General features: G+C 35.5%; 1 non-coding gene across 1 annotated transcript; it reads right to left on the bottom strand.

The window, feature by feature from the left end:
* Positions 1-1720: 1720 nt before the first annotated feature.
* On the bottom strand, positions 1721-1863 carry LOC123324366. The gene has a single exon (XR_006539755.1). It is a non-coding gene; the product is annotated as a U4 spliceosomal RNA (small nuclear RNA).
* Positions 1864-15347: the final 13484 nt, after the last annotated feature.

The raw sequence follows: 15347 nt of genomic DNA on the forward strand, positions 1-15347 counted from the left end.
CTACCACTCACTGAGCAATTACCATGTACATGGCACTATGTTAAGCTTTCTCTTGTATTTAGTTAATCATTACAGTTCTATTAAGGTAGATGCCATTATAGGAATATTTTATAAATAAGGAATCTGAGTTTGGAGAGAACTAGTAACTTGCCCAAACTTACATTGAGAGAGAAGCAGAGTTAGGATTTGAATTTAGGATGAGAAAACAGAGGAACATCACTGAATTCAAGAGGTTGTATCTACTCTGAGGAATCAGAGCAAATGAGAGAATGAAGAAAGCTAAAGTTTGGAAAATCTCTAACCCATGTTCTGTAAAGGATGCTATACTTATAAAGTTGGAGGACACAAACATAAAATTAGGATAATCCAAGATCTGAAAGGTCTAAATGCATTTAAAGAAATAACAAGTTTTTTAAATTAAAAAGTGCTATGGAGGCAGAGCATAATAGATTTTTAAAAATTAAATCTGTTAATTAAATCAAGATCTTGGAAAAGAAGTAAAATAATGAGAGAAAGAATAAGAGATGTGAAGAACAGATCTGGGAGATGCAACATACAAATAATAGGCATCCAAGGAGTAGATAGAGAAAGCAAATAATGAGAAGAAAAAATGTCTTAAAAAACCATTTGTATCTGGGGCACCTGGGTGGTGCAGTTGGTTAAGCATCTGACTCTTGGTTTCAGCTCAGGTCATGATCTCAGGATCATGAGATCAAGCCCCACATCAGGCTCCATGCTCTGCTCTGTGTGGAGTCTGCTTCAGATCCTCTCTCCCTCTTTCTCTGCCCCTCCCCCTCCCACTCGTGTGTTCTCTCTCTCTCAGATAAATAAATCTTAAAAAAAACCAAAGATTTGTGTCTGAAGAGGGCAAAAGATCTAGAGAGGAGAAATACAAAAAGATCTGCACAGATATAAGAGAAAAATCATAGATAGGAAACAAAGATTTCCTATAAAAAAAATATAGTCTAGCAAAGAAAGAGAGAGAACTAAAGGAAAATTTTATTAATAAAAATCTAGAGGGTGAAGGGAATAAAAGATTGTCACCCAAGCATTCTATACTGCCAAATTGTTGTGTATGAGCAAGGGTAATTAGAAGTTACGCTCATAGATGGAAGGATCTAGAAAATCCCACATACGTCCTTATTGAAAAAAATTTTTTTTCTCATATAATTAGTTTTCTAGATTAAGATTTAACCAAAGTAGAAAACATAGGAATAGGGAAACAATGGTATTAAAAAAAATATTAGTGAACAACAAAACCAGTAGAATATAAATAACTGTGATAACTATAATGGATGAATTTCTATTGCAGTAACAAATCACCACAAACTTTATAGCTCAAACAATACAAATTTATTATCTTACAATTCTGTAGGTCAGAAGTCTGCCATGCATCTCACTGGATTAATATCAAGGTAACAACAGGGCTGCATTCCTTTCTGGAAACTCTAGGGGAGAATCTTTTTTTTTTTCTTTTCCAGCTTCTAGAGGCTGTCAACATTTTTTTTATTCATGGTCCCCCTTCATCTTCAAAGCCAGTAGTGTTGCATTTCTTTGACTGTTCTTCTATAGTACCAACTTCCTCTGACTCTCTCCTGCCTTCCTCTTTTTAAAGGACCCTTGTAATTAGCTTAAACACACCAGGATAGTCCTGGAAAATCTTGCCATCTTAAATTTCATACATTAATTACATCTAAAATCCCTTTTGCCGTGTAAGGTAACATATTCATAGGTTCCAGGAATTATAACATAGATCTCTTTGGAGGAGAGGGGAGTTTTCTGCATATCAGGTATGGCAATAATTAACAATAATCACGCCTTGGTTAAACCTCATTGGCTACGATACTGCCACTGCACAAAGCTCAGGTATGGCAATAAAATGATGTAAGCATACAACCTATTCTTAAATTCAGTAATTGTAAAAATTAGTAGTTTAACTCTTATTCTAAGATTTCTTGATTATTTGTTTTCCTCAAATATTTCTTTTGACTTTGGCCTTTAATGTTCCTGTTCGTGACTTTGCAAACTGACTCTTCTAAGTTCCTATCTTTTTGTTTTTTTTTAAGATTTTATTTATTTATTTGACAGAGACGCAGTGAGAGAGGGAACACAAGCAGGGGGAGTGGGAGAGGGAGAAGCAGGTTTCCCATGGAGCAGGGAGCCTGATAACAAGGCTCGATTCCAGGACCCTGAGATCATGACCTGAGCAGAAGGCAGACGCTTAACGACTGAGCCACCAGGCTTCCCTCTAAGTTCCTGTCCTTGGCTTTGAAACCTGGCATTGGTTTCATTATCTTTTGAGTTGGGGTGAGAATAGACAGTCCTATGGTAGGACAGTATGTAATATCAGACTCCTATGTAAAACCTAGAGATAGAGATGAAATTAAACTGCCTATCATTACATATACTCTTTCACCCTTAGATAGGTTAAGTGAAAGAAAGGAGACAGGAGGTTGGTATACTTATAGAAAAGGAAAGGAAATTCAAGAAAGCCCAACTTTGGAATATGACAAAAGTAAACACAAACTCATATAATATTAACCAAATATAAATTATAAGATTATTCTTAAATTTTTCAGTTGGTTTGGTCTACATTTAAAGCATTACATCATGAACCATCTGTAGTTTAAATTGATAGAAAAGTATGTATTCATATAAAACATAAACATACATACATATTTACACATGGGTGTATATAGATATATATGTACTATGTCTATTTAAGTTGTTAAGGAGTAAATAAGGTTTCGGCTCAGAGAAACTATTACTTGAAGCAGTTTTTCATATGCTGTTGCTCAAAGGGTGGAACTAAGTGGAACATAAACATAAGTTATGCTTGAAAACCTGCTTTGGCTAAAACCCTGAATTCTTTTTAATTGATGAAAGAAAAATGGAATTACAGTATATATTTCCAATCCAGTTAAAAAAAAAAAGTATTAACTTCTGCCTGTTAAAGGAGATCATTATTTGAAACCTAAATCTGTTGATATTTTTGTTGGACATTGATACATTAAAAGAAAATTCACAGGCAAGCCATTTCTGCCAGTTGTCAGAAAAGCAAGCTGAAATAAATTGGCATGAGAGGTTTTAGGCAAGAATGAGAACTCTGCGTCTTGCTGCCTTCCAACATGTATAGGAAAAAAAAATTGTGACATTATTTCCAAACTGGAAATTTTGGTCAGACTATATACCCAGGCTTCTGCATTTTAAAGAAGTAGATCTATAAGGAAAGTATTGGCAGGGTTTTTAAACTATTACATATGTTTTGGGGCGCCTGGGTGGCTCAGTCGTTAAGCATCTGCCTTTGGCTCAGGTCATGATCCCAGGGTCCTGGGATCGAGCCCCACATCGGGCTCCCTGCTCCACGGGAAGCCTGCTTCTCCCTCTCCCACTCCCCCTGCTTGTGTTCCCTCTCTCGCTGTCTCTCTCTCTGTCAAATAAATAAATAAAATCTTTAAAAATATATATTACATATGTTTTAATGGAATATATTACTGGAATGATTAAATTTAAAGCCACATTTTGTAATGAACTCTGGGTACTTGTGACTGAGGTGGTAGGAACCATGTCATAAGACAAATGAGTGAATGAATGGGAAAACTTTCATTTAAAGATAAGAAGAGTGTGGAGCAGATTTATTCTGCATTGTTCTCCGAACTAGATGTCTCCTAATTGCCACTTCAGAACCATTCTACCTTTCTAGACCCTGGGGCCTACAATTGCTACAATTTCTACACTCTACAACTTCTAGACCAGAATAAGCAATCTTGCTCTATAAAGGGCCAGATAGTAGATATTAGGTTTTGTGGGCTTGCAGGCTATATGGTCTCTGTCTCAAATATTCACCTCTTCCATTGTAGCACAAAATCAGTTATTGGCCAACATTTTATATATATATAATGCTGTGGGCCTGTTCTAGACTCCAGCCTACAATTCCCTATAGGAAAGTGAGTCTGGGGTACGTAGATTATAGATGATTAGCCTTTGTGATATGGGGAGAACTCAGAAAATCAGATTCTTAGAGTACCAGGAAAAAGATATCATTGCAGTAGTATAAAGGCAGAGTTTTCTTTTAAATTATAAAAGTTATCAGAACTATGAAAAGACTCAGTTGTCCAGAAAAACAAGGAATCATTCCGAAGAATCATTTTTTTTTAAGCCCCTTAGATATACATATATTTATGAAATAAGAAAAAAACAAACAAAAAAAACCATGAGAGGCAGGATCCCTGACAAAGCTTCATTCCAAGGCCAAGGGACACAAGGACCTGCCTAAGAATGAGGCCTGAGCAGGACAACAGAGAAGCCCACTATCACTGCTATAATAAGTTTAGAAGATACCAAGTAACAGGCAACAAATTTCTGTCCCTGAGAAAAAGGTTGACTCCCACCATGAGATGCAAGGACAAAGAGAAGGCTGAAGGCTGAGAGTGGAGCAAGAACATTGAAGAAAAACCTTCTGGAAACACAGCTCCCAAGATAACCCTGAAGGAAACAATAGCAACAATAAAACTCAAACCAAAGCTCGAAGACTCAGTAGATTGACTCAGCCTCCCACACTATTGATCTAACAGAAGAGGCATACCCATTTCCCAGCACAACTATTATTTGCCTCAGTCCCTACTTGTGCCATACACAATGACTGGTATTCAGTTAAAAAATAAATATACATAAGGCACAAATGAGAAAAAAAGAACCCACCATCAAGAGACAAATCAAATAACAGAACTAGACTCAGAAGTGACACAAACATTGGAAATATCACGTAGGAAATTTTAAACACCTATCATTAATAAATAATAAGTTATAACTTCTAGTAGAAAATGTAGGCAATAGGCCTAAACAGATATGGAATTTAGCATAAAGATGAAAGCTATGGGGAAGAGTCAAATAGAAATGCTAGAAAGACCTTTTTAAAATGATGGTGAAATAAAGTTTTTGAGACTAAAGGATAAGTTAGTCAATTAATTAATATTAGCAGACCTGTACCACAAGAAATTTAAAACAAACAAAAAAAAAGTCTTTAGGAAAAAGGAATATGATACTAGACAGAAACTGGAATCTACACAAATACTTGCAAATGAACAACTCCAGGAATAGTTAAAATGAAGATAATTATAAAATACAGTTGATCCTTAAACAATGCAGAGGGTAGGAGTGCTGACCCCCTGTGCAGTCAGAAATCCACATGTAACTTTTGACTCCCCCAAAACTTAACTACTGATAGACTACTGTTGACCAGAAGACTTACTGACAACGTGTTTAGTCAATTAACACATATTTTATATGTTATGTGTATTATATGCTGTATTCTTGTGATAAAATAAGCTAGAGAAAAGAGAATGTTAAAAAATTGAAAGGAAAATACATTATAGTACTATATTTATTAAAAAAAATATGTGTATAAGTGGACCCATGCATTGTTTGTTTGATATTAATTGTTCAAAGGTCAACTATACATTTTTCCTTACTTTTACATGATCTAGAAGATAATTAAATGTTGAAAGAAAGCTAGTAGCAATGCATTAGGGGTTTATAACATATGTAAATGTAAAATGGATGACATCAATAGCACAAAAGATGGGAGCGGGGAGTTGACAATGTGCTGTTTTAAGAATTGCACTCTAAATGAAGCAGCCTAATATTTGAAAGTACATTGTTATTAATGGCGTACATGGAAAACTCTGGGGCAACCACTAAATTTTTTTAAAAAGGTATATATAATAAGCTAATCATGGAGATAAAATAGAATTATGTAAAGTACTCAATCAAAATTAAGCCAAGAAAAGGAGACAAGAAAGAACAAAGAACAGATGGAATAAATGGAAAACAAATAGCAAGATGGTAGATTTCAGTTAAACTATATCAATATTTACACTTTATAAAATGGTTTAAATACACTAATTAAAAGAGATTGTCAGATTGGATAATGTCTTAGTCTGTTTAGGCTGCTATAACAAAATACCATAGACTGGATGGCTTATAAATGACAAAAATTTGTTTTTCACAGTTGTGGAGACTGGGAGTTCAAGACCAAGACTCTGTCAGATTTGGTGTGTGGTGAGAGAGAGAGCACAGTTCCCAGCTCATAGAAAGCTATCATATGGCAGAAGAGGTGAATGAGCTCTCTGGAGTCTCTTCTATAAGGGCACTAATCCCATTCATGAGGGCAGAGCCTACCAAAGGCTCACCTCCTAATACCATCACACTGAAGTTTAGGATTTTAACCTATGAATTTATAAGGGACACAAACATTCAGTCTTTAGCAGATAAAAAGCAAGATCCAACTTTACTTTGTCTGGATGAAACCATTTAAGTATTAAGAAAAATGTAGAATAAAAGCAAAAGAAGGCAAAAAAGATACACTATGCCAACACTAATTAAAAGAAAGCTCGAGTGACTATATTAATATCAAACAAACAGACTTCAGATCAAGGAAGACTACCAGGAAAAAAGAGGACATTATGTAATAATAAAGGGTGAAATTAAACAATAAGACATAGCATTTCTAAATGTGTATGCATTTAACAACACTTGAAATTACCTGAAGCAAAAACTGAGAGAATTAAAAGGTGAATTAGACATACCCACAGTTAATTTTGGAGACTTCAGTGCTCCTCTCTCAAAAATCAATGGGAGTAGACAAAAAACCAGAGGGATACAGAAGTCTTGAAAGACACTATCCACTAACTTCATCTAATTAACATTTATAGAATGCTCCATCCCATAATAGCAGAGTAAACATTTTTTTCCAGTACTCATGGAACATTCCAGTATAGACCATATTCCAATATGTAAAGCATATGTTAACAATTTTAGAAGAATTTAAATCATATAATAAATTCTTCATAACAGAAGTAACCTAGAAATCAGTTCAAAGACATTTGCAAAATATTCTAATATCTGGTAATTAGATAACACACTTTTTTTTTAAGATTTTATTTATTTATTTGACAGAGAGAGACAGCGAGAGAGGGAACACAAGCAGGGGGAGTGGGAGAGGGAGAAGCAGGCTCCCCACTGAGCAGGGAGCCTGACGCGGGGCTCGATCCCAGGACCCTGAGATCATGACCTGAGCCGAATGCAGATGCTCAACTGACTGAGCCACCCAGGCGCCCCAGATAACACACTTTTAAACAATCCTTGAGACAAATAAGAAATCACAAGGGAAATTACAAAATATTTTGAATTAAATGAAAATCAAAGCACATCATAGCAAACTTTGTGGCATGTTGCTTAAGTGGAGCTTAAAGAGCAATTTATATGTTAAATGCTAATATTAAGGAATGAAAAAGGTCTTAAATCTATTATCTAAGTTTCTACCTTAAGACATTACAAAGAGAAGAGCAAATTAAGTCCAAATTATGTTAATCACAAACATAAAAACAATAAAATGAAGACAAAAACTATTTTTGATCAATGAAATGATAAAATTCTAGCCAGGCTGATTGGGGGGGGGAAAAAAGAAGACACAAATGACCAACACCTGGAGTGAAAAAGGAATATCACTGTAGAAACAGCAGGTATTAAAAGGACAGTAACAGGTTCTATGTCCTTAAATTTGACAACTTGGAAGAAATGAACAAATTCCTTAAATAACACAAACTACTGAAGCACATTCAAGAAAGAGATAATCTGAATACTGTATCTATTAAATAAATTAAGTTCATGGTTAAGAAGCTTCCAAGAAAGAAGACCTCAAACCTAGATGATCCCACTTGCAAATTTTATCATGTTTTTAAGGAAGAAATTATGACAACTCTACAAAAACTTTCCAAGGAAATGAAGTTAAAAGAACATTCCTATCTTGTTTTATGAGGCCAGTATTACCCTGGTATCAAAACCAGATAGAAACAGTACAAGAAAAGTACAGAATAGCTTTCATGAATATATATAGAGAGAGCAAAGTGACCGAACCAAATGAGATATATCCCAAGAATGCAGGGCTAGTTCAACATTTCAAAATGAATCAAAAAGGCAAAGCAGTATTGATAGAAAATTGATCAGTTGTTGCCGGGGGCTGGGCTTCTGCTTGGGCTTGGGAGGAGGAGTTGACTACAAAGGAGACTAGAAGAATTTGGGGTAGGAATGAAACTTAAATATCTTAATGGTTGTGGCAGTTATATGACTATATACATTTGTCAAAACTCATAGATCTATATGCTAAAAAAGGTGACTTGTTGCATGTAAATTATACCTCAGTGACTCTGCCTCAAAAAAAAAAATTGTCACCTTACATTCAAATGCAATAAGTAAACAACAAATTTATTTTTGCAAATATTTATTGAATGTTTGCTATGTAAATGACACTATTTGAGGACTATTATCTAGATATACCTTTTTCTTTTCATTTTCTTTTCAGTAAAACATGAATTGTATGTGACATGCTGATTTTTTCCAGTAAATTTCCTCATTGACATCAAATATTATTATCTTAAAGGCTCAATTAAAGTATTAGTTAAGAAAGCTTTTTCTACTTTTTCTTTTATTCTAAATTCTCTTCTTTTTGTGACAAACTGTAAACAGTAGGTAAAATCACAAACATCAACAACACCAATTTATTTGTTTTAAAAACTATGTCAGAAATTCACAGTGAAGTAAATGATGTTTTTATTCCTAGTCTATTATTGGGAAGGAAAATTCTTATTCTAACCATCATTTGAAAATTAAGATAGATAAAGCTTTTCTTATACAATGCTTTTGACAATTAGCATGCCATCATATGGAAAGAGAAGTAGGAGTATGAACATCAGAAATGATGCAGGGACTTTGAATTACTTTTTTTCATGCAGTGCATTGTTAAATCACTCATCTCACACAATAACCCACACTCAATATACTATAAAATTCATTACCATGATTTAGAAAGAAGTGAGAAATGTTAGTTTATCCTTTAAGTGCTAATGCTGTAATACTTGGCATCATTTTAATGAGTTGCCTTGTGACTTATTCATCATCTAGCTTTCACTGAAAAAAAAAAAAGATATCTCAGGTATTACCACACACTGAAGTAGATAAAGAGGAATTTTTGGAAATAAAGCAAAACTCTATATAGAATTCCTTTCTAGACACATATTTGGAATAACAAATTATATGTGAATTTAGAATTTAAAATGTATTTCAAAAGAATATAACGTGTTCTCATGCCTGAAGCTCTCTATGCCATATGTTTTGGTTATGGCATAGAGAGCTAGATAAATATATTTAATATTGACTAGTGTGAATTGGGCCATCTCTCTGTTTCACAGTACACAACTGATCATCATCTGTTTATATTTCTGCTTTGCATGAAAGGGAAAAACTCCACAAATTTCATTTATTTTCATTTTTATTTCTTATTATACAAATATTTTAGAAATTATAATTAAACACCAAATAAAAGGACAGCATTTATTCATAATCCTGTCACCTCAACAAACTTTTAAATTTTTCATTATCCTTTTGAAGCCTTGACAATATGCAATAAAAATTTTAACATAGTAGTAAACATAGCAACAAAACCATTTATTTATCCATTCATTTGCCAAATATTTATTAAGTGCCACCATCATTTCAGGAGTTTGTGATATATCAGACCCCAAAAATCTCTGCTTTCATGTAGATTAAATTCTGGGAGATTGAAGACAATAAAAAAGAAGTAAATTTGTATAACTGTTAGAAGGTGAGAAATATTTTGGTTAGAAAATAGAAGATGAAGGTGTCTGGAGTCCCAGAGCAGGGGTAGGGACATTACACTTATAAAGAGCATAAACAAACAGAGTAGGTCTCCTTGAGAAGGCAACATTGGAACAAAGACTTAAAGGAAGTGAAACAGCCATGTGGTTTTCAAGGGTGAGAGAGTTCCAGACAGGACAGAGCCAAGCAAAGACCTCTAGGCAGGAACAGAACAGGAGGCCAGTGTGGCTGAAGTGAGGGAGCATCACGGAGAGGCAGGAGGTAAAGTCAAAAGTCAGTGTGGGTTGTGTAAGACTGTTGAATCACAGACCTGTACCTCTGAAACAAATAATACATTATATGTTAAAAAAAAAAAGAAGAAGAAGAAGAAGAAGATAGCAGGAAGGGAAAAATGAAGGGGGGGGGGAAATTGGAGGGGGAGATGAATCATGAGACACTATGGATTCTGAGAAACAAACTGAGGGTTCTAGAGGGGAGGGGGTGGGGGGATGGGTTAGCCTGGTGATGGTTATTAAAGAGGGCACGTACTGAAGGGAGCACTGGGTGTTATACGCAAACAATGAATCATGGAACACTACATCAAAAACTAATGAGGTAATGCATGGTGATTAACATAACATAATAAAAAAAAGGTCAATGTGGGGCAGGGTCAGGGTAGACCTTGGCAGGCCACTGTAAGGCCTTCAAGTTCTTAGGTTATATACTTATCTTTTATTCTTGTTGCCTATTTTTTTCCCACTTACCAATCATATCAGAAGCGTTTTCCATATCATTTCATCCTCTTGACTGGTGAGTATATGGCATGATAGAAAATAATTCCCCAAATGTTATTAGCCTGACCAGCGGAGCATAACCAGCCCTCTATACAAAAAGATAGATTGATGGATGGATGGATAGATAGAGATATATGGATGTATATCTATCTATACAAACCAGATAGATTCTATTTTTGGACTCCCTCTTCTTTCTTTCAATTTATCCTTTCCCATTTCCATTACCACATATAGGTGCCTAGAGGGGAAAAATGACTGTTCTCATATTCATATACCTTAAATTATGAGGGACTTTATTTTTTTTTTTTTTTTTTTTTTTGCTAATATTGTTTTTTATTATGGATGTGGGAGAGGCAATGTTTTAACACAAGAGGAAAGTGCAAAGAAAGAATTTCAGACATTGGAACCTTCTGCCATCAGGTGTAAGGAAGACTATTTAACATATGAGTCCTTAGTAAGCCAGTGTGCTTCCCTCCTATGAATGTGTGTGGCTAGAACCGGAATTCCATCCAAAGGTGACTATTTAAAGCCATACAATTTTGAGTCATATACTCTTTCCATTATAGCTTTAAGAAATTCTGTCCTCTTCCCAGGAGATAGTATTAGAAGTGATCCGTCTCACACCAGTGTTTCATATCTCTGTGCTAGCTATTCTGAGGCCTTTACTCATTTTTCCAAAACTCTTGTCAGTATCCTTTGTATACACAATAAATAGAAACCAGAGCCTACTCATTACTATGAAATGCTTTCATGATCTCAAATTATTATTTCTTTTTAGATGCAGCCAGCTAAAATGTGTTTTTGAAATGTGGCAATTAAACAACAGATCCCAAATTTCCCTTTTCACTTTCAAGTGACTATTTAATTAGATGATTTACTATTTAAATGCTACCCAACCTATGTGACTGTTCATTATATTTATTTCCAGTGTAAATATAAACTTAAAAACAAAATTAAAAAAAGCTTGGGCTAAGTATTAGTTACATAAAATTGAATGCGCTCATTTCATTTTGTGTTATTTTGGCAATTTCACATTAGATGTGTTCCTATGCAGAAGCACATTGGTCAATCGAATTAATCTCCTCACATTTTCATCATTTAGTCTTCATAGGAATCATCATTCCCAAGAAGTACAAAGGAAATATTTCAGATTTTGTTATAGTGATAGCCATGCTATATTAGACAATCATCTCCCTTTTAGTTCTGTCACAGCTGTCAAACTTGAGAGACTATTGGTTTGTAAAAACGTAGTTTCAGTTCCTAAATAGGTCTCTACTTTATTCCATTGATAAAAGTGCATGGATTTCAGTACACTTACACTATTTGTAGGAGGCTGAATTATTTTGTTAAACAGAATAGATAACCTCCTTTTTCCTCATTTTTGCTTCTAAAACATTTCTCCTGTAGCAGTGCCTTCTTCTTTGAAGTGCACTTTATCAGCCTTTCTTCTTTCTTTTTGCTGTCACCTACCAACTCCTGGCAATTGTCCTCCCCACCTGGATCCCATAGCTACTAGTTAACTTGAATACGTGACTCACTGTAATGGTCTTCATTCTGGTCATTTATTATCCACAACAGTGACCTATCCCACACCTGGCATCTGTTCCTTGGTATGCTCTCCTCAAAGGATTTTTTTCCTCTTTAACTGCACTACTTTGAAAAATCTCTGTTTCAAGCATTCCCCTCTCTGACCTTCAGTCTTTTCAATTCTGTTGCTCTGTGCTTGTGTTCTGGCAACTCTGACCACATCGGGTCTTCCAATCCATTCACCCGACTATTCTTCACTTTCAGTCACCTCCATGTCCTCCTGCCTTTCCTTATCCAGCTTGGATTCTGGGTCTGTTAAAATAAACACACCTTTTCCCTCAATACCTTTCTTTGCCTCTCTATAAATCCAAAAATTCTCTTACTCTTTACCTACATCCATGAATCTTAATGGCCATTCATACACTGCCAGGTTATTATACTTTAAAAAACTGCCTGCCCTAGTCTTTGAAATGAATACTTAGACCTGTTCTTTTTTTCTCTCTCTCCCTCTTTGAGTTTCTGATACCTGTCCCCATTTTCATCTTGGCCAATCGCTGTCTCATATTTAGAGAGAAAATTGATGCTATCAGATGAGAACTGCTTCCTCTTCCTGTAACCAAATTCATACTACATCTATACCCAAATTTCCGTTGAAATAGAAGAAATGTCTTTCTTCCATTCTAATATTAACCCTCCATTTGTGTTCTGAATTAACCTCCCTTCGGTTTTCTGAGGTAGTACCATGGGGTCCTTAAGAGTTAAGATACATTATTTCACCTGTGTGCTTTAGGTTTCTCATCTATAACCTGGGGTCAGTAACAGGAGGAGTAATTATTATGTACAAAGTAACTAGATTAGAGCAGGGCATAGCAAGTACTTTACCAATGTTAACCATTTTTATTTTTTCTCAAAGTTTTGTTCTGCAATTTTCCCCATTATCTCCTGCATCATTTCCTCACTCTCACCTAGATCATCCCCATCAATATACATAAGTAACTTAAAAACTTCCTCTAGATACCAAGAAGCTCTGCTTCCAACTATGCCCTATACTCCCTATATGTATTCACTGTCTCCACTCCCTGTCTCCACTTCCTCATTTTCAATTCTCTCTTCAGTTCTCTTTAATCAAGCTTTTGAACCCAACACTGAAATAAATCTGATAAAGGCCATCATAACAGTGGCTGACATAGTTGACTTCTTTTATCTTCAAACCCTCCATTTTATGGGATTTTCTTCTACTATACTCAGTAATACTTCTAATTTACCACTCCTTCTAATTTATTTCTATTATCTATTTCCTGTTGGGAAACATTCAGCACATCTTGCAAGCAGAGGCACTGGCTGTCTTTGTTTCATACTATTTTTTCATGCATTTTTGTGTAGCAAATAGATGGTGTCTCTCCTCAATACAAAGGGTAGGTTTGTTTACTGCCCAGTACAATTTAAAATATATATATATATATATGTTTCTCTGGGGTGTAAGTGAAAGAGGCTTACTGTCTATTGGAAAGATTGGAGTTTCCTAAGTTCACAGCTCCTCAGTTATGGCACAAAACCACTGCATGCAAAGCATTCACCTGGACCCCTTTGCGTCACCTACCATGAAACTTGGGAGCGAGGGGAGCTGATGCAAACATGCCAATGCTCATGCTACCTGCTCTGTTTTGAGTAAAAAGCCCTTTGCTTCTGTCCCTGGAGACTCATGTCTTCTGCAAGGATTCCTGAAACTTTACCAAACTAACTTGTTAGCTTTCAAAAAGAGCAAAATCTCAGACCTTTCACAATTCTTGCCACTTAGTAGCCAAGTCTTCTATATGTTAGAATGTTTTAAGCTTAGCCCTTGTCATTTTCTTCTCTCTATTAACATGTTCTCCCTTGTCAATCATGTGCAATATTCTGCCTTTAAATAGTTTCTACCCTGCTAACTCCCAAATGTCTCATTCCAGCCCTACCACCAAGCTCCAGATATTTAGATTCAATTTACTCTAAACATTGACCTACCTATCTAATAACTATCTTAAATTTAATATGGTAGGGATGTCTGGGTGGCTCAGTCAGTTAAGTGTCCAACTCTTGGTTTCAGCTCAGGTCATGATCTCAGGGTTGTGGGATGGAGCCCCGCGTCGGGCTCCCCACTTGGTATGGAGTCTGCTGAGATTCTCTTTGTCTCTCTCCTCCTCTGTTCCTCTCCCCACTTGTAATCTCTCTCTCTCTCTCAAATAAATAAATAAAAGCTTTAAAAATAAATAAATTTAATATGGTGAAAATAAAGTCATTAATATTTAGCACTTTGTGCTATTCTCCTAAATATCTTCATCCCCAAATATTTCTCCTCTCAGTAAATATCACTAATATCTACCCAGTTGTTTGGTTCAAAAACCTTGGTCCTATCATATTTAGCTCCAATTATATAATAAATACCATCAGTGTTCATCACTCCACTACCGTCACCTTGGTTTGAGTCTCTTAAACCTTACATCTATATTATAGCAGTAGACTCCTAATGACTTTCTTGCCCCTTAACAATTATCTACATGTCAACAAAAGTGTTTTTTTTTAAGTCGTAAGTCAAATGTTGCCACTTCCTGCTTAATTATTTTATTCTCAGTAGGATAAAATCCAAATTTCTTACCTTGAATCATACATAATTTCAAAACCCAGAGGCAAATGTATTTAATAATTGTGTCCTTCTAATCTTTTTTGATACTTTCATGAATGAAACGTATTATTTATTTATTTTTTTAAAGATTTTATTTATTTTTATTTGAGAGAGAGAGAATGCGAGAGAGCAAGTACATGAGAGGGGGGAGGGTCAGAGGGAGAAGCAGACTCCCTGCCGAGCAGGGAGCCCGATGCGGGACTCGATCCAGGGACTCCAGGATCATGACCTGAGCCGAAGGCAGTTGCCCAACCAACTGAGCCACCCAGGCGCCCCTGAAACATATTATTTATAGGTATAATTTTACCTCTCACTTTTTTAATTTAACAGCATTAATATAAGAATTCCCTCATGGGGCACCTGAATGGCTCAGTGGGTTGAGCGTCAGGCTCTTGATTTCAGCTCAGGTCATGATCTGAAGGTCCTGGGATCTAGCCCAGCTTCAGGCTCGCACTCCATGGGGAGTCTGATTGGGATTCTTCTACTCCCTCCCCCTCGGCCCTTCCCCCTGCTTGTGCGTGTCCTCTCTCAAATAAATAAATAAATAAATCTTAAAAAAAAATTCCCTCATGTCATTAAAGTGCTTTATGATTCATAGTTTTAACAGCAGCACAATATTCCATCATATAAATGAAACATAATTTATGTAACTACTATCCTAGTGTTGGACATCTGATTTTCCTGAAGTCAGAGAACAGGATTTCAGTTTGACT

Source organism: Neomonachus schauinslandi, chromosome 3, assembly GCF_002201575.2.
Source record: "Neomonachus schauinslandi chromosome 3, ASM220157v2, whole genome shotgun sequence".
Classification (NCBI taxonomy): domain Eukaryota; kingdom Metazoa; phylum Chordata; class Mammalia; order Carnivora; family Phocidae; genus Neomonachus; species Neomonachus schauinslandi.